We start from the raw sequence: 20773 nt of genomic DNA on the forward strand, positions 1-20773 counted from the left end.
TCTCCCCTCTCTATGTACGTAAGTGACTGTACTTGCTCCAACCCACCAGAAGAGTTGAGATTTACTATCAGGAAAAAATTTAAAGAGTAGTCTCCTAAGTATTCCTATGGGAATACTTAGCATTTGAGAGCAGGGATATCAAAACTGAAAAGAGAGGGAGTTATATAAAAGTTTACATAGTGAATTCTGCAAACTCAAATCTTCCTCTACCCCACTCCCCAAATTCTGGCAACTAAATCTGTATCTCCCAGCAGAAAATTAAAAGATCTTTCTCCGGCGGCGCCTGGGTGGCTTGGTCATTGGGCGTCTTCCTTCAGCTCCAGTTGTGATCCTGAGGTCTCCCGGGTCGGGCTCCCTGCTCAGTGGAAAGCCTGCTTCTCCCTCTCCCATACCCCCTGCTTGTGTTCCCTCTCTCTCTGTGTCTCTCTCTGTCAAATAAGTAAAATCTTTAAAAAAAAAAATCTTTCTCCAGTAACTCTGACAAACCAAGGTAAAAATATAAAAAACAAGGGAAGTTATCAAACCCGATCCCAGCATGATCACCCATTTTTAACCAATGGTGAACCCAACAGTCCAAAACCTCCCAATTAACTACAATATTAGGAGAAAGCTAAAGAAAGCTTCTAACATGAAAGATTAAAACAAAAGTGGGGGGAGAAGCTAGAAAAAAAAAAAGACTTATTCAAGGAAACAAAAGCATTTTTTAACATCAGTAATATCTTTAGACAAAAGAGAAAATACTGCAACCATTAAAAAAAGAAAACAAATGCTATGAAAAGGAATATTAAGAGACAAAAGAGCTATTGAAATAGTTTTAATGACAGTAGAAATGAATAGGAAATGGAAGAAAAAGAGAAGAAACTAACAGAACAGTAAAAAGAATAAGAACAGCAAAACAACAACAACAATAAACCAGGGACACCTAGATGGCTCAACTGGTGAAGCATCTGCCTTTGGATCAAGTCATGATGGGGGGGGGGCGTGTTCTGGGATCAAGTCCTGCATGGGGCTTCCTACTTCGCCGGGAGTCTGCTTCTCTGTCTCCCTCTGCCCTCCCCCTGCTCGTATTCTCTATCTTGCTTGTCCTCTCTGTCAAGTAAATAAATAAAATCTTAAAAAACAAAAACCAAAGAGTTTAAAACAAGGCTTCCAGAAAAAGAAGAGAAATGGTGGGAATGGAAGGACTTATAATCACAAACTACCAGTCTGGAAGAGCCTACTGTAGGTCTTGAATAATGAATACAAAAAGACCCACTAAAAGCCACGAAGTTTCAAGAACAGGAACACAGGTCAGATCCCAAAAGTTCTGTGGGAGGGAAAACAATACCACATAAAAGACTGGGAATCCAAGTAGCACTAGATCCTCTGCAATCTTGAAATATAAAAAAACAATGGATCAATAACTTCAAACTTCTGAGGAAAAATTATTTATAGTTAATCCAAATTATCAATCACGAATAAAAACATTTCAGGCATGCAAGCCCTCAGTAATATTACTTCCTTTGTATCCTCCCTTAGTCAAGATGCCACTAGAAGATATAGTTCAACAAAATTAAGGGAAAGAAAAAAAAAAGAGGGGAGATCCAAGAATAAAGAGATCTAACACAAAGAAGAGAAAAAAAAGGCAATTCTCAAAATGATGGAGGAAGATAAATTCCAGGACATCAGTGGTGCATCATACAAAGCAATCAATACAGATTAAAGCATCTCAAAAGGCCCAAGGAGAGAGATTTTAGATAACTGGCAGAACTAGTTGAGTTTGAAATGAACAACAAAAGATTATTATTATTAAAATATTATTAAGTTCATTTACACAGTCAAAATGAAAGCACTGAATACTGACTTCACCAAAACTACAATGTAACAAGATAATAGGAAGATGCCCGGTGAGTGGGAAGTGTGTCTGAGCAGGCAGGCAAATGTAATAGATTAGGTCAATCCCCATTTTCATAACAAGAAATCAAGAAATATAGTCAAATATTTTAATAAAAAAAAAATAGTAGTAGGGGCGCCTTGGTGGCTCAGTGGTTAAAGCTTCTGCTTTCGGCTTGGGTCCTGGGATCAAGCCCCGCATCGGGCTTTCTGCTCAACAGGGAGCCTACTTCTTCCTTTCTCTCTCTCTCTGCCTGCCTCTCTGCCTACTTGTGATCTCTCTCTCTGTCAAATAAATAAATAAAATCTTGGAAAAAAAAAAAGTAGTAGTAGGATTTCTTTACAGACATGGAGGCATATTCGTTAGGGTTAGGTTGGGCTGCAGGAGACCAAAAACCTCAAGAGCTTAAAATGGATTTTTTTTTTCTCTTCCACATAAATGAAGTAATTTTAGGACTGGTATGGCGAATCCATGATTATCCTTTCATTCTAAATCTTTAACATAATAGTTTGTACTTCCCAGTCCAAGATGGCAACTCAAATTCCAACTATAACATCCACCTTTTTTTTTTTTTAGTTTCATTTATTTATTTGCCAGAGAGAGAGATCACAAGTAGGCAGAGAGGCAGGCAGAGAGAGGGGGGTAAGCAGGCTCCCTGTTGAGCAGAGAGCCCAGTGCGGGGCTTGATCCCAGGACCCTGAGACCACGACCTAAGCCGAAGGCCGAGGCCCAACCCACTGAGCCACCCAGGCGCCCAAACATCCACCATTTTTTTTTTTTTTTTAAAGATTTCATTCATTTATTTGTCTCAAAGAGAGACAGAAAGCACAACCAGGGGCTGTGGCAGGCAGAAGGTGAAGCAGGCTCCCCCTAAGTAAGGAGCTGAACAGAGGACTCGATTCCAGGACCCTGGGATCATGACCTGAGCTGAAGGCAGGTGTTTTAACTGACTGAGCTACCCAGGTATCCCTAACATCCACCTTTTAACCAGCAGGAAAGAAGGTTAATGAAGGCTCTGCTCCTTACTCTTAAAAACACCTCCCAGAACTCACAGGTGACTAACTGTTCAGTACTTAGCCATACCGCCACAACTAGCTACAAGAAGACTGCAGCATGTCTACTACATTCCAGGTAGCAATTACCCTGCTAAAAACCAGAGGTTCCATTTCTGAGGACGGGGGACAGCCAGTAGCCTCTGCTACGAGCAGTAAATATCCAAAGAATCAGCTTTAAAAGTTTCCAGAGTTGCCTCTGGGGATGAGAAAATCAAAAGGGGGTGATGACAAAGTAGTGGAGAACAATACTGGGCTTTTTTTTTTTTTTAGAAGATTTTTATTTATTTATTTCGACAGACAGAGATCACAAGTAGGCAGAGAGGCAGGCAGAGAGAGAAGGAGGGGAAGCAGGCTCCCCGCAGAGCAGAGAGCCCGACGCGGGGCTCGATCCCAGGACCCCGAGATCATGACCTGAGCCGAAGGCAGAGGCTTTAACCCACTGAGCCACCCAGGCGCCCCAATACTGGGCTTTTTTTAATATGCTTCAGAGAACTATTCAATTTTAAGCTATATGAATATATAACTTGATTTTTTTAAATGTTTAAAGAGGGCGCCTGGGTGGCTCAGCGGGTTGGGCCGCTGCCTTCGGCTCAGGTCATGATCTCAGGGTGCTGGGATCGAGTCCCGCATCGGGCTCTCTGCTCAGGGGGAAGCCTGCTTCCCTCTCTCTCTCTCTGCCTGCCTCTCTGTCTACTTGTGATTTCTCTCTGTCAAATAAATAAATAAAATCTTAAAAAAAAAAAAATGTTTAAAGAATCATGGGAAAAGTAAGTAGGAACAGAGCCACAACTTCTATTTCTGAAAACGTCTTTTTTCTTTCTTTTGGGGGGGAGCGCAACAGATAGAGGTAAGAACTGTATAAAATCAAAAGTAAGCCCTGTCAGTACAGTAGTGCCCAGTCTTTAAGGCAGTGATTTTAACTGCTTAAAATATTTTTTTTTTTTTTTTTAGGCAACACAAGCTCAGGGCAGGCCTGGTGGGCAGCAGAAAGGAAGGCAAGTTGGAATGTGCTTAGCTGGACGCCACAGCTGTGCAGCCATGAATCTGTAGCGGCTGCAGAAGTGTACTGGCCAGTAGGTGGACCAGCCACAGCATCAAGGTGCTCTATTCTGTGCAGAAAAGAGGCTTCACTTCCTCACAAGGAACTCCAAGACATATATTGGTTGTCTATGTCTTTATCTGACAGCGCAGTATCACAGAGCAGCTCATAAACTTTGGTCACAAAACCAGACAAACTGTATCAGCAGGCTCTTGATATTCTTGATAAGGAGAAGCCAATCAACTAAAGGTTATCTGAGAAATACCTGATAAAAGTGGCTGTAAAGACCCTCCAATGACTGGAAAATGCCATAGTCCTCAAAAAAGTTCCATTTGTCTCTAACAGGGAAAATCTCAGATGCCCTGGATAACCCTGCCCTAGCAACCCATACTTACTAAGACATTTTGAAACTCCATGCCTACTGTTTTGAAGCATTTGCTCTTCTATTGTCACACTACATGTTGACAGCCCAAGGAAAAAATTAACTGCCTGAGTCACTACATCTTAACATGCTCTGAACTGAAGAACAAGAATTGCTATGCTTCCTATTTGAGAACAAATTTTAAGTATAATAATCCTAGTGAAACTGTACTCCCTGATTATGTAGATGGTTTGCAAGAGAATGTGGATGTGATAGTGTCTTTAGCTAAAAGACATTATTATAATTGTGATTTTTAAAATGTGCTACAGGGGCACCTGGGTGGCTCAGTGGGTTAAAGCCTCTGCCTTCGGCTCGGGTCATGATCCCAGGGTCCTGGGATCGAGCCCCACATAGGGCTCTCTGCTTGGCGGGGAGCCTGCTTCCCCTCCCCACCCCCTGCCTGCCTCTCTGCCTGCTTGTGATCTCTGTCAAATAAATACAATCTTTTTTTTTTTTAATTTATTTATTTATTTGACAGACAGCACCAGTAGGCAGAGAGGCAGGCAGAGAGAGTTGGGGGGAAGCAGGCTCCCCGCCGAAGCAGAGAGCCCGATGATGGACTCGATCCCAGCACCCTGGGATCACGACCTGAGCCGAAGGCAGCGGATTAACCCACTGAGCCACCCAGGCGCCCTAAACAAATAAAATATTTAAAAAAAATTTTTTTTAATGTGCTACAAACTGGACACCTGGGTGGCTCAGTCGGTTAAACATCTGACTTGATTCCCATTTAGGTCATGATCTCAGTGTTGTGAGATGGAGCCCCACGCAGGGCTCCCCCATGGCAAGGAACCTGTTTAAGATTGTATCTCTCGGGGCGCCTGCGTAGCTCAGTGGTTAAGCCGCTTCCTTCGGCTTGGGTCATGATCCCAGGGTCCTGGGATCGAGCCCTGCATCGGGCTCTCTGCTCGGCGGGGAGCCTGCTTCCTCCTCTCTCTCTCTGCCTGCCTCTCTGCCTACTTGTGATCTCTGTCAAATAAATAAATTCTTTAAAAAAAAAAAAAAAAAGAAAAGAAAAAAAGATTGTATCTCTCCCTCTCCCCCCCCCCACCACACAGTCAGCATGCTCAATGGTTGGATGGATGGATGGATGGATGAATGAATGAATGAATGAATAGTGCTACAAGCTTAATTCTGTAGTAATGGTGAAAGATTCTTTCCATGCAAACTATTTACCTGAACATACAAGGGACACTTGTAGAACTGAATAAAGCAAATGAACTTTTTGTCTTTCTCATTAATTGGTGTGCAATCCTGTGTCTTGTTTTGCAGTGGGGGATGCTATTATTTCATGCTTGGTCATAAACATGAACTTGCCAGAATGTATCTCAGCGAAATAACAACAGTTGAGAAGACGTACAGGCCAGTGTGGGTAGCATACAGGCACTTGTGTTCAGCTGAGAGTGAGCATGACCAGGCCATGGTTGCTTACTTCATAGGAGTGGAAGTGATGAAAGGGTCATTTGCCAATGCTCTACACTGGATTATAATATGGGATTGACCAATAACTCAAAATTGGCTGAAAGATTCTTTGGCCAAGTGCTAAGTTTTGCACAAACTAAGCATTGCACCAGAACATCCTTTTGTTATGCACAAGGTTGGTATGCTTGCATTTCAGAATGGATAATGGAAAACAGAACAAAGGTTTCTTGATGCTCTGGAAAAAATTAAAGCAACTGGGAGCAAGGTAACAGATGACAAATGGAAACCTTTGTTGAACAACTTGGGACATGTCCACAAGAAGTTTAAAAAGTATGCCAAGGGGGCGCCTGGGTGGCTCAGTCATTAAGCGTCTGCCTTCAGCTTGGGTCATGATCCTGGGGTCCTGGGATCAAGCCCCGCATCAGGCTCCCTGCTCAGCAGGGAGTCTGCTTCTCCCTCTCCTGCTCCCCCTGTTTATGTTCCCTCTCTCACTGTGTCTCCCTGTGTAAAATAAATAAATAAAATTTAAAAAAAAATTATGCCAAGGCACTGGATTATCACCATCAGGCACTGGTGTTAATTCTTCAGAACTCATCCACTTACTCTGCGATGGGGTATATCCACAGTCTGACCAGCAAATTTGAAAATGCTGTTATATCCACAAAGCCCTTAGTTTCAAACAATATTTTCTGTTGCAGTGCTTGGTTATTACATTGAAATGTACATTGGTGATTCTGAAGCTTACATTGGAGCAAACATTAAAGACAAATTAAAATGTTATGAATTTGATGTGCATCACTGAAAACACCAAAAAAAGTTACTTCACTTCCAAAGGATTTCAGAAAATTTGAAGTAGGAAAACAGATTGCAGAGGAAACAGGGTTTGCACTACTGGAAACCTCAAAGAAAACTCCAGATTCTAGAATTTCCTTGGCAGAAACCTTTGAAACTGAAATGAATTAAAGTGACATGATGTTAAGAGATATCTATGTCGGACCACAGTTGATGATTCCAAACAGGTCTCAATTCCATTTTGTCTTGGGGTAAGTCAGTGATTCCTCATATCCTTGCCATGCCTAAGAACTTCCCGTTTCTTTCTTTCTTTTTTTTCCTCTTTTTTTTAAGATTTTAATTATTTATTTGACACAGAGAGAGAGAGAGAGAAAGCGTGCACAAGCAGGGGGAGTAGCAGACAGAGGGAGAAGTAGGCTCCTTGCTGAGCAGGGAACTCCATCCCAGCATGCCAGGATCATGACCTGAGCTGGAGGCAGATGCTTAACTTACCGAGCCACCCAGGCACCCCAAATTTCTCACTTTTTTAAAAGATTTTATTTATTTATTTATTTATTTATTTATTTATTTATTTATCAGAGAGAGTAAGAGCCAGCAAGCACAAGCAGAGGGAGCAGCAGGCAAAGGTTGAAGCAGGATCCCAGCTGAGATGGGAGCCCAATGTGGGACTTGATCCCAGGACCTTGGGATCATGACCTGAGCCCAAGGGAGCCACTTAACCAACTGAACCACCCAGGTGTCCCAACTTCTCACTTTTTAACAGGAATCCAGACTACACCTTCACATTTAGGTATGGAGACCTGCCATATAGACTGGATTATACACACCTTTGCAACAGATGTTTTCTGATTCTACAAAGTAATTATACACAGAGGAATAAAGAAGGTAAATAGTCAAAAAAATTTTTTTTTTTCTTTTTTTAAAGCTTCTGTTTGGGGGCGCCTCAGTGGCTCAGTCATTAAGAATCTGCCTTCCGGGGGCGCCTGGGTGGCTCAGTGGTTTAAGCCTCTGCCTTCAGCTAAGGTCATGATCTCAGGGTCCTGGGATAGAGCCCCACGTCGGGCTCTCTGCTCAGCAGGGAGCCTGCTTCCCCCTTCTCTCTCTCTGCCTGCCTCTCTGCCTACTAGTGATCTCTCTTTTAAAAAAAAAAAAAAGAATCTGCCTTCGGCTCAGGTCATGATCCCAGGGTCCTGGGATGGAGCCCCACATCAGGCTCCCTGCTCAGAAGGAAGCCTGCTTTCCCTCTCCCACTCCCCCTGCTTGTGTCCCTGCTCTCTCTTTCTCTGTCAAATCAATAAATAAAATCTTTTTTTTAAAAAACTTTAAAAAAAACTTAAAAAAAAAATAAAGCTTCTTTTTGTTTCTGTGTTCCTGATTCTATTGAGAAACAAAAAGTTATAACAAATCTCTAAATCACAGAACCTACCAATACTTAAATATTAATCTATCAATATTAAGAGCACAGTGATTACTTTGGGGACAATCTGCAACTGATTTTGCTAAAGAGCACTTTTCTCACAAGAGGTAAGAATTACTATTGACCTAAGATATTACTAATAGTGAATCATAGTATAATTTAGTTTATCAATACTTTTAAGATAATTCATAGATCCAGATTCTCCAACAACTACCAAAAAAGCACATTTGGTCTTTTGCCCCCTTATCAGGTAGACTCTGGATGAAAAGTCTAGAAAAGCACTGCATAAAAATACAAATCTAGGGCGCCTGGGTGGCTCAGTGGGTTAAGCCGCTGCCTTCGGCTCAGGTCATGATCTCAGGGTCCTGGGATCGAGTCCCGCATCGGGCTCCCCGCTCGGCAGGGGTCCTGCTTCCCTTCCTCTCTCTCTGCCTGCCTCTCTGCCTACTTGTGATCTCTCTCTGTCAAATAAATAAATAAAATCTTAAAAAAAAAAAATACAAATCTACTTGTTCGTCAAATTCCTTAGAGGAAACGGTTATAAATATTTGAAATATAAATAAGAGAGGAAAAAACAAACACACTGTAGCAAAAGCAGACAAGTTAATGTCACATCTACGAAAATATATTATCCCACACTCCTTTTTCATAAACAAAAGAGAATAATGCTGAATAATATTAGACTTTCCTAGTTAAGCTGCATCAATATTTTAATGTTTAGTTAGATTGATATTATTTCCTCTCATTTTCCAATTTTATTGCTATCTGTAACCATTTCTAAATGCTGTGAACAATGACCAATTTTGTTAAAAAGCTGCTTTTCTGGGCACCTGGGTGGCTCAGTAGTTAAACATTTGCCTTCAGCTCAGGTCATGATCCCAGCGTCCTGGGATCGAGGCCCACATCAGGCTCCTTGCTCAGTGGAAAGCCTGTTTCTCCTCTCCCACTCCCCTGCTGTGTTCCCTCTCTTGCTGTGTCTCTCTCTGTCAAATAAATAAATAAAATCTTTAAAAAAAAAAAAAGAAAGAAAGAAAGAAAAGAAAAAAAGCTGCTTTTCCTGGGGTGGGGGAGAACCAGTTTGACTAATTCAAATTACAGAAAGAAAACTGGCCCATGAAATTAAGAGAATTATCTAAGATCATACATAACTAATAGGTAACAGAGCCATAAACCTGGGTCTCTTCACTTTAATACTGGGGCAACTATGTCAAATAAGGGATGCACAACCTCTATTAAATTCTCTGGTGAATAATGTCACAAAGTCCCTGTTCTTCTCACCCAGCTAATCAATTAATCCCATTTACATCAACTAAGTGAATTATTAAGCTTTACTTAAAGGATGTAGGTGGTAGTATTAAGCCACTTGGGCTCTTTCCAATTGCTAGAACTATATGCAGATTCATTTAAATTACTTCACAACCATAGTTTAGTGCAAGAATATAGCTCAAAAGACTCCACAATTAGACTCACTGAAAACTGGAACACTAATCAGAATAAAATAAAACTGGTATCCAGGGGTGCCTAGGTGGCTCAGTCAGTTAAGTGTCTACCTTCTGCTTGGGTCATGACCTCAGGGTCCTGGGTCAGGCTCCCTGCTAATTCTCCCACTCCCTCTGCTACTCCTCCTGCTTGTGCTCTTTGCTTGCTCCCTCTCAAATAAATAAAATCTTAAAAAAAAAAAAAAAAAAAGAAAAGAAAGTAAGTAAGAAAAGAAACCACTGGTATCCAGTAAGAACTCTAAACATTGTCATAATTGTTTCCTGATTCTGCCTCTACTATACAGTGGCTATGTTTTATTCTCCACTAGGACTATTCTTTCTACTGCATGGTTTCTCTTGTCCTGAGCTTCTGCTGTTTTCTCTGGTTCATATTCAAATTTCCGAAGGGAAGGGATTACATTGAGGGAATTCACCATTCTGTAAGAACTACTCTACAGTTTTTAGGTCAGCCTCATTTATAAGCGAATGGCCTACATATATATCTCTGATGACAATCCGTGGTCTGATTAATTGTGGCAGAGTAGAAAGGACTTATGATACAAAATGTAACAACTGATGCAAGCCCTTTTTTGTTGTTCTTGTTGTTTTCAGAAAGGGGCTGCAGCTTTCTCTCACACTTGGAGCATTATGTGTATTGATATACATTTGATTTACAAAGCAAAACCTCTTTAGGTAAATTCAGACTTATTTATTTTTTTTTTTTTAAGATTTTTTATTTTATTTATTTGAGAGAGAGAGACAGTGAGAGAGAATGAGCGAGGAGAAGGTCAGAGAGCGAAGCAGACTCCCCATGGAGCTGGGAGCCTGATGTGGGACTCGATCCCGGGACTCCAGGATCACGCCCTGAGCCGAAGGCAGTCGTCCAACCAACTGCGCCACCCAGGCGTCCCTAGGTAAATTCAGACTTAAAAATCTAGCCACCCTCTCCAGGGCATGGTCTCTCACTATACTGTCACCCCCTAGACACACACTCTTACACAGCAGATCTCAAATGGTAACGACACCCACCTTCTGCCACCCCAGTGTTTTCTACTCCTGAGTGCAGAAGAGTTAACAGCCTGTTTGATAATAATCAAAATAATTTATTTTAATATATATTTAATATATTATAAATATATGTGTAATATGTATATTGTTATGTGTATTATATGTATGTGTGTGCATACATATATGTATATGCATACACATGTGTGTGATATGTATATTATATGTGTATAATATGTATATTATGTGTATAACAATGTAATATATATTATTTTGATAATAATCAAAATGTTAATACCCATTGATACCTTTTCTCTGAATTGAGATTCTCCTTTGAACCCACATTAATTCCATATTTGTACTAATATTAAGTCTAACACATGAACTATGCTAGATAAAATTATTCAGGTATAAGATAATTTCCTATTATAGAAAAATGATTGCCCTAACTGGTACACCCAAACATCTTCTAATAGAAACATAGGTAGTTTTACAGGTTGCAACTTACCAAGTAGTTACTATGTCAGATACTGGACTAAGCACCCAAAAGGAAGTATCACAGATTAGCAAACTGAGACCTGTAAGGATTAAGTTTTTTTTTTTTTTTAAAGATTGTATTTATTTATTTGAGAGACAGAGAGAGCATGAGCAGGGAGAGGGGCAGAAAGAAAGGGAGAAGCAGACTCCCGGGTGAACATGGAGCCAGATGTAGAGCGGTGATCCCAAGACCCTGAGATCATAACTTGAGCCAATGAGAGACTTAACCAACTAATCCACTGACCTACATATATATCACCCAGGTGTCCCAAGATTAAGTTCTTATGTAAAATCACATATGATAAATAGTAGTGCTGAAATTAAAATCCTATCTATGTAGGCCAAAGCCCATATTTTCAACAATCATTGGTCTTCGGTCAATGACCGCTAAATAGAATTACCAAGCGCATTCTGTAACACTAACCAAAAAAAAGAAAGAAAGAAAATTCCTACCTTACTCTAAGGCAATAGTTCCCAAAACACTGCTCAGTGAGATATTATCTATTATATATTAGGAGTTCTGTGATCAAATAAGTGTGGGAAATGTCATTCTAAAAAGAGCTTATCAAACTTTCACATTGCAGGGATTCTCATGACCACACTATAAATCTCCAAGAAGTAAACACATTAGACAGAATTTTCCATACATATTTCACCGAAGTTACTGCTCTTCAGAGGCCATTGCCTAGAACTATTTTGTGGAGCACACCTTAGAAAATATTTGTCTGGTAAAAAATTCACATGACTTTTTTTTTTTTTTTTTTTGATAACTCACCTAAACTAGTCAATCAGTAAGTCTTATGACACCTGCTGACTCATACCCCACTTCTGGTGAAAATGTCATGGCCACACTGAGGGCCAATGGCCATGTTTTGGATAAAGTCGATTTCCCGCTGTTCAAAAAATACTCAAAGGGCAATCCATTCACTTATGTGGTCTACCTCAAAAAGGTGAGAAAAGGCAAGATGACTTATCCCAAGAAATGGAAGAGAGCAGAGAGGCCAGCAGAGCCATACAGGGGCAGTGGAACAGCTAGTGGAGGTCACAATGAAACAGGAAACCCTAGAGAACAAAGGAATCGGCGAACAGGAAAAAAAGGGGACTTGGGGGCACCTACATGGCTCAGTCAGTTAAGGAACTGCCTTCCGCTCAGGTCATGATCCCAAGCTCCTGGGATCGAGTTCCGCATGGGGCTCCCTGCTCAGTGGAGAGCCTGCTTCTCTCTTTCCCTCTGCCTATCACTCTGCCTACTTGTGCTCTCTCTGTCAAATAAATAAATAAAATCTTCAGGGGAAAAAAAGGCAGGGGTGGGGGAGTTGAACAGAGAAGACCTGCAGAGATAAGCAACAAACAGGCTATGCACCTGCATTTGGGAGCTAGTCCTAGCTCCTATGAACCAAGTCCTTGGATTTCTCCATCTTTTCTATACCTCTTATAACAACGTCCCTCTTTTCCTTGGGACCAAACTCATTTAATTTCAAAAAAGGAAAATCTCATTCATTTCACTAAAATGAAGCTACACAGCTCAGATGTTAAAAGAATACAGGGGCACCTGGGTGGCTCAGTCGTTAAGCATCTGCCTTCCGCTCAGGTCATGATCCCAGAGTCCTGTGGTGTGGGATACAACCCCACATCAGGCTCTCTGCTCAGCAGGGAACCTGCTTCCTCCTCTCTCTCTGCCTGCTGCTCTGCCTACTTGTGATTTCTCTCTGTCAATAAATAAGTAAAATCTTAAAAAAAAAAAAAAATGCTTGGGATTGAATCCCAGGTCCTGCACTATAAGATGCAAAACTCTAGACAAGTTACCTAAAGCCTCTAATTTCCATCTGTAAAATAAAAATAATTGGAGTATCCCCACATCAGTAAACTATGATTAAATGTTTGTAATGTGTTTATATATCTAGCAAGCACTGAATAAATGTTAGCTATTACAATTAATTTGCATGTACTTCTTTTCCTCTCACTCAAAATATGCTGTCCTTAAGGGTGCCTGGCTGGCTCAGTGAGAAGAAGGTGCAGCTCTTCATCTGGTTGTGAGTTCAAGCCACACACTGGGTGTAGAGATTACTTAAATTTTTTTTAAAAAAGGAAAAAAAATCTTATCTTTAGACCATAACTGAGAAAGAAGAAAAGAAAATCTTACTTCTGGATGTAAAAATCTGATAAATATTGTTTTTTAGAAAATACTAGTACAAAAATAAATAACTAAAATAAATTAAAAAATAAAAAATTTACAAGTACACTGTAGCCACAATGCCTTAACTGCAGAGAATCTCTCACCCTTTGTACAATTTGCAGAAATAATAATATCAAATACTCAGAAAATATCTCTGATCCTAATGAAATGATTTTTCCACAACAGGGTAAAAATGTTATATCAATACCAGATATACCTTATCTAAACCATCAACATTTTAAGAGTCCAAAACATAACAACTTTTAAAGGACAACAAAATAAACCCATTTTATAAAATAATAAGTTTTTTTTTATTCTAAGATTATTATAACTGTAATCAATTTGTAGACCTACTAAAACAACAAGAAATACAAAGAGAACAAATACATAGTAGCTTCTACTGAGGACTTTTAATAACAAGCAACTTCAAATCCAAAAACAAGTGATCTCATTACCATTCACTGTGTTTTTAACCCCAATAATGCCTGGACCATATTAGATAAACTTCATATATTCAAATAGTTATTTACTTCCTAAGAATAACTCATAGTTGTTTTTTTTTTAAAGATTTAAATAAATCATTATTCATCTGAAAGAGAGAGAAAATCTTAAGCAGACTCTGCACTGAGCACAGGGGCCCGATGTAATATGAAATCTCACAACCCTGAGATCAAAACCTAAGCAGAAACCAAAAGGCAGACAGTTCACTGTGCCACCTAGGCACCCCAGTCCATACTTATTTTAAGATATATCTGTATCATTCTCCTCTGATTTGGATAGTTTGGGTTCTCAAGTTCCATAGCAAAGAAATTAGTTAGATCACTTTAAAAATCACACCAAGGGCACCTGGGTGCCTCAGTCTTTAAGCATCTGCCTTTGGCTCTGATTGTGATCGCAGAGCCCTGGGAGTGAGCCCTGCTTCAGGCTCCCTGGTCAGCAGGAAGCCTTAGGCTTCTCCCTCTCCCACTCCCCTTGGTTGTGTTCCCTCTCTCGCTGTGTCTCTCTCTGTCAAATACATTTTTAAAAAACACTTTAAAAATGAATAAATAAATAATCTTTTTAAAATAATAATCAAATCAAAATATTGCAAGACCACAATTTCTTTCATAATTTACCCTCTCTACCCACAATATGTTAATAACATTAAAAGTCCACATTATTTTTATTTTAATAAGACTAATGATCTTTTTTTTTAAAGATTTTTTTTTAATTTATTTATTTGACAGAGAGAGAGATCACAAGTAGGCAGAGAGAGAGAGGAGGAAGCAGGCTCCCCGCTGAGCAGAGAGCCCGATGTGGGACTCGATCCCAGGACACCGAGATCATGACCTGAGCCGAAGGCAGCGGCTTAAACCACTGAGCCACCCAGGCACCCCAGACTAATGCTCTTTTACAGGTAATTGAATCTGTGTCCACTAAGGGCACACTCTGGTACGGGAAGAAAAAACTAATATTAGAGTACCACCACATATAAAGTAACAAGTCAATAACAAAATGACAATCCAATGTTCACATGGGCAAATGATTTGAACAAACACTTTACCAATAAGCACAAGAATAACCAATGTTATTCTATCACTGGAGAAATCTAGAAATTAAAACCACAGTGATATATTAGAACACATATTACAGGGACACCTGGGTGGCTCAGTCAGTTAAGTGTCTTGCCTTCAGCTCCAGTTCTGATCCCAGGGTCACGAGATCAAGCCCCACATCAGGCTCCCTACTCAGCAGAGACCCTGCTTCTCCCTCTGTCTGCCCCTCTCTCTCCTTGGGCTCTCCCTCTGACAAGTAAATAAAACTCTTCAAAAAAGAAAAAACACATATCACAGAATGGCAAAACTAAAAAGACTGACAATTACAAATACTGATGAGATTGCAGAATCACTGCAATTCTCATACAGTGTTGGTAGGGGAGTAAAATGCTACAATTCTTTTGGGAAAAGATGTGGCAGTTTCTTATAAGATTAAGCATATACCCACCTATGACTTGGAATTCAACTGCTAAATACTTACTACCAAAGAGAAACGAAAATATATTTTCACAAAGGACTCAAGAATATTCATAGCAGTTTTATTCATTATAGCCAAGAACTGGAAATAGTCCAAGTATCCATCAACAAAAGGGTTAAACTGTTGTATATTACAGCAAAAAATAGAAGAAACTTATTGTAGAAATAACAAATTGGATACATCTCAAAAACATACTGAGTGAAAGAATTACATAAAAGGGTATATGCTATATGATTCCACTTATATAAAGTTCTGGAATGGACAAAATTAATCCATGATGGAAAAAAAAATAAAAAGAGTGACAGTAAGGGATCAAAATAATATTAGCATAACTGTTTAATATTTTTCCCAGTGTATTAACCTAGGTAACATAAAAGTCAAACATATCATGATTTTTAACCAAATGTAATGGATTTTTTAAAAATAATACTCCTGGAGACCAACTACATAAGGAAGTAATAGCTATAGTGAGCAAAAAATAAAGTTATACTGGTTAAGTTTATTTTACCACATCCTTTGAAAGACTTGAGAAAAATAAAGCTAACCACCAACACTGATGAACTGTATATAGAACAAAAACATTTGGTTAAAATAAGGAACTAAAATTTCTGAGAATGGTAAATATGCTTGGTTTTTTGTTTTGTTTTGTTTTTTAAAGATTTTATTTATTTATTTGTCAGAGAGAGTGAGCACAGGCAGACAGAGTGGCAGGCAAAGGCAGAGGGAGAAGCAGGCTCCCTGCTGAGCAAGAAGCCCGCTGCGGGACTTGATCCCAGGACACTGGGATCATGACCTGAGTCGAAGGCAGCCGCTTAACGACTGAGCCGTGTCCCAGTAAATATATTTTCACTCTAATAATAATAACTTATTAATAAATTGATTATTCAGAAAAAAAAAAAAGAGTGACAGTGACAGCCCCTAGGAGGACAGAGGCAAGAATGGACTGGAAACAGGCATAAAGGAAAACTTTAAGAAAATGGTACTATACTGTATCTTGATAAGGAATTGGGTTATACAGTATATAAAATTTCTAAAAATGTAAACTTTAAGATGTGTATCTCATTATACATAAATTTTACATCAAAAGAAAAAAGGTTAAAAGAATGTTTTTTTTTTAAAGATTTTATTTATTTATTTGACAGAGAGAGATTACAAGTAGACAGGGAGGCAGGCAGAGAGAGAGAGGGAAGCAGGCTCCCCGCTGAGCAGAGAGCCCGATGCGGGACTCGATCCCAGGACCCTGAGATCATGACCTGAGCCGAAGGCAGCGGCTTAACCCACTGAGCCACCCAGGCGCCCCTAAAAGAATGTTTTTTTAAATTTATCTGACCTATCATCACATAACTCTGAAAGAAATTATTATTTATTTCTATTTAGAGGGGCTGCCCTCACTGTCCTGCATGAATGAATAAAAGAATGATTTTTATACTCTTTTTTCTTATTAACATATAAATGTATTATTTGTTTCAGGAGCACCTGGGTGGCTCAGTGCGTTAAGCCTCTGCCTTCAGCTCAGTTCATGAACTCTGGCTCCTGGGATCGAGGCGCACCACCCCCCCAGCAGGCTCTCTGCTCAGCGGGGAGCCTGCCTCCCCCCTCCCTCTCTCTGCCTGCCTCTCTGCCTACTTGTGATCTCTGTCAAATAAATACATAAAATCTTTTTTTAAAAAATCAACATTTAGATAGGGACAAAAGGAAATAAGCACATATATCATTCATATTTTATAGTGATTTTAATGATTCTAGATTTTTTTTCAGAGGGGGGAAGGTGGCGGAAGGGACAGAGGGAGAAAATCTTTTTCTTGGTAACACTGAACAGTAATATTTTGTTTTTTTTAATTAACATATAATGTATTAGTTGTTTCAAGGGTACAGGTCTGTGATTCATCAGTCTTACACAACACCCAGAACTCACAACCACATATATCCTCCCCAATGTCCATTACCCAGCCACCACATCCCCCTTCCCATCCCCAGCAACCCTGTTTCCTATATTAAGAGTTTTGTCTCCCTCTATGGTTTCATCTTGCTTCATTTTTTGCTCCCTTCCCCTATAAGCCTCTGTCTTATTCCACAAATCTCTCATGTTTGTGAGATCATATGATAATTGCCTTTCTCTGGTTGACTTATTTTGCTTAGCATAATACCCTCTAGTTCTATCCACATCATTGTAAATGGCAAGATTTCATTTTCTGATGGTTGCATAATATTCCATTGTATACGTGTGTGTGTGTGTGTGTGTGTATCACGTCTTCTTTATCCATTGATTCTTATACTCTTAAAACATTAATGGTAATGTTTATGATTAATTCAAACTACTAAAATGTCAATTACTATTAAGAAATGCAATAACTTCTAATGGAGTAAATTATGAACTTTGTTTATACATATGTCACAGATTCATACTTTAATAGGGTACATATACACACATGCAGGCATGTGTGCAAAGTTTAGCATACATATCTCTGCCTCTGTGTGTTTATCAGGTTACATGCTCTATATAAATAACAAATAATGTTCATTTTATTCATTCATTTAATTTCTACAGAATTCAGGTTTTCTAAAATACACAATTTAAAAATTAGCTTATCTCTAGAAATTAGTTAGGCCAAAGAACACTGCATGTTCTTTCTCATGAAAGTTTTTTTTTTTTAATTGAAGTAACACTAGTATATAACACTATGTAAGTTTCAGGGGTACAAAATAACACACACACAAATTTCTTTTTTTATTTTTTTTTTAAGAGAAGGAGAGGAGGGACGCCTAAGTGGCTCAGTTGGTTAAGCATCTGCCTTCGGCTTGAGCCATGATCCTGGAGTCCTGGGATCAAGTCCCACATCAGGCTCCTTGCTCAGTTGGGAGCCCGCTTCTCCCTCTGCCTGCCACTCCCCTTGCTTGCGTTCTTTCTCTCTGAGGAAGGCAGGCAGGCAGGCAGGCAAGCAGGCAGACAGAGAGGGAGGGGCAGGGTGGGGTAGAAGCAGACAAAGAGAGTAGGAATCCCAAGCAAGCTCCACACCCAACGCAGGGCTCAATCTCAACACCCTGAGTTTACAATCCTTGCCAAAATCAAGAGTTGGATGCCTAACCAAGTAAGCCATCCAGGCACCCTAACTTTACTACAGTTTTACATCTATATATACTACAAAGTGATCACCACAAAAAAATCTAATTACCAACCACCACCATAAAACTGACCTCTTCATCTATTTTGCGCACTCCCAACTCCCTTCCCCTCTAGTAACCGTCAGTCTATTCTCTGTATCTAGGAGGTTCTATATTGCTTTGTTTGTCCATTCTGTTTTCTAAGATTCTACATACTAATGAAATCATATTATGTTTGTCTTTCTCTATCTAACTTATTTCATTTAGGTTCATCCATTTTGTCACAATGGCAAGATTTCCTTTTTTATGGCTGAATAATATTCCATTCTAGGTACAGCACATTTTCTTTATCCATTCATCCACTGATAGACACTTAGGTTGTTTCCACATCTTGGCTATTGTAGATAAGGCTGCAATGAACACAGGGGTGCATTTGTCTTTCTGAATTAGTCTTTTCATATTTCTTAAATAGCCAGAAGTGTAATAGGTGAATTATATGGTAGACTGTTCTTAATTTTCTGAGGAATTTCCATACTGTTTCCCACTACAGTGTACAAGCTTCCCTTTTTTCCATATCCTCTCAAGCACTTCTTTCTTTTCTTTTTTTTTTTTTTTTTAAAGGATTTTATTTATTTATTTGACAGAGGGAGACACAGGAAGAGAGGGAAAACAGGCAGAGGGAGTGTGCATTCTTGGTTCCCTTGTTATAAATCAATTATGTGTGAGTTTCCTTTCTGGGCTCTCAGTTCTGTTCCAATGATCTACATGTCTATTTACAATGCCAATACCATACTGTTTGATTACAACAGCTTTGTAGCAGAGTTTGAAATCAAGGAATGTGATACATCTGGTTTTGTTCTTTCTCAAGACTTTGTTGGCTATTTGGCATCTTTTGTGGTTCTGTACAAATTTTAGAATTATTTGTTCTAGTTCTGTGAAAAATGCCACCGAAATATTGATAAAAAGTCATTGAGGGGCCCTGGGTGGCTCAGTCAGTTAAGTCTCTATCTTCGACTCAGGTCATGATCCTGGGGTCCTGGGATCAAACCTCCCCACCCTGATGGGGACCTGCTTCTCCCTCTCCCTCTGCCTGCTGCTCCCCCTGCTTATGTGCTCGATCACATGCGCTCTCTCTCTCTCTCTGTCCAATAAATAAAATCTTTTTAAAAACTTGTACTGAATCTGGGGCGCCTGGGTGGCTCGGCGGGTTAAAGCCTCTGCCTTCGGCCCAGGTCATGATCCCAGGAGCCTGGGATCGAGCCCCGCATCGGGCTCTCTGCTCAGTGCAGAGCCTGCTTCTCCCTCTCTCTCTCCCTCTCTCTCTTTGCCTGCCTCTCTGACACTTGTGTACTCTGCCAAATAAATAAATAAAATCTTTAAAAAAAAAAAAAAACTTGTACTGAATCTATAGATTTATACTATAAAACCTATAGTTTTAGGTAGTATGGACAGTTTTAATAATATTAACTCTGAGTACAAAATATCTTTCCATTTATTTGTGTCTTCATTTTCTTTCATCAATGTATTACAGCTTACAGTGTACAGGTGTTTTACCTCCTTGGTTAAATTTATTCCTAGGTATTTTATTCTTTTTGATGCAATTGTAAATGGGACTGCTTTCTTATTTTTTCCTTTCTGATAGTTCATTAGTGTATGGAAATGCAATAAACTTCTGTATATTGATTTTGCATCCTGCAACTTCACTAAATTCATTTATTAGTTCTAACAGATTTCTGACAGAGACTTTAGGATTTTCTATGAATAGTATCATGTTATCTACAAATACTGAAAGTTTTACTCCTTACTTTCTCATTTCAATGCCTTTTATTTCTTTTGCTTGCCTTATTGCTGTGGCTAGGGCTTCTAATATTATGCTGAATAAAAGTGGCATCCTTGTCTTGTTCCTTATCTTAGAGGAAAAGCTTTCAGCTTTGTTTTGTTTTCTAATATAAGTTCTACTCCCAACATGGGGCTTTAACTCCCAACCCCAAGATCAAGAGTCACATGCTCTACCAAATGAGCCAGACAGACACCCCAAGGTTTCACCGTTGAGCATGTTAGCTCTGGGTTTGTCATATATGGCCTTTAGTATACTGAAGTACAATTTCTCTATACCCACTTTGTTGAGAGTTTTTATCATAAATGGATGTTGAGTTTTGTCAAATGCTTTTTTTTTTTGCACCTATTGATCTATCATTTTTAGCTTTAATTTTGTTAAACTATATTGATGATATTAAAAAGAAGAATATGACATATCAAATGGAAAATTTATCCTGGCTGAAATGAAAATATCTGGAACACATTCAACATATTAAAAAATCCTCATGGGAAAAGTAAGGGAATACTTGAACGTCTATTATCCCTAAAAAACAAGGAAGTATTTAACATTCAAAAATAATACAACTCAACCACTACTTCAGAAAAGTTACCCAAAAAAGTCTTA

The 20773-nt window shown here is 39.3% G+C and overlaps 1 protein-coding gene and 1 pseudogene across 4 annotated transcripts in view; one reads left to right on the forward strand and one right to left on the reverse strand.

Annotated features, from left to right (window-relative positions):
• Positions 1-20773, reverse strand: part of SBF2 (SET binding factor 2) — a 484493-nt gene that overhangs the window by 432931 nt on the left and 30789 nt on the right. The gene's annotated exons all lie outside the window — the stretch shown is intronic.
• On the forward strand, positions 3967-6816 carry LOC122912719 (annotated as a pseudogene).

Source organism: Neovison vison, chromosome 7, assembly GCF_020171115.1.
Source record: "Neovison vison isolate M4711 chromosome 7, ASM_NN_V1, whole genome shotgun sequence".
Classification (NCBI taxonomy): Eukaryota; Metazoa; Chordata; class Mammalia; order Carnivora; family Mustelidae; genus Neogale; species Neogale vison.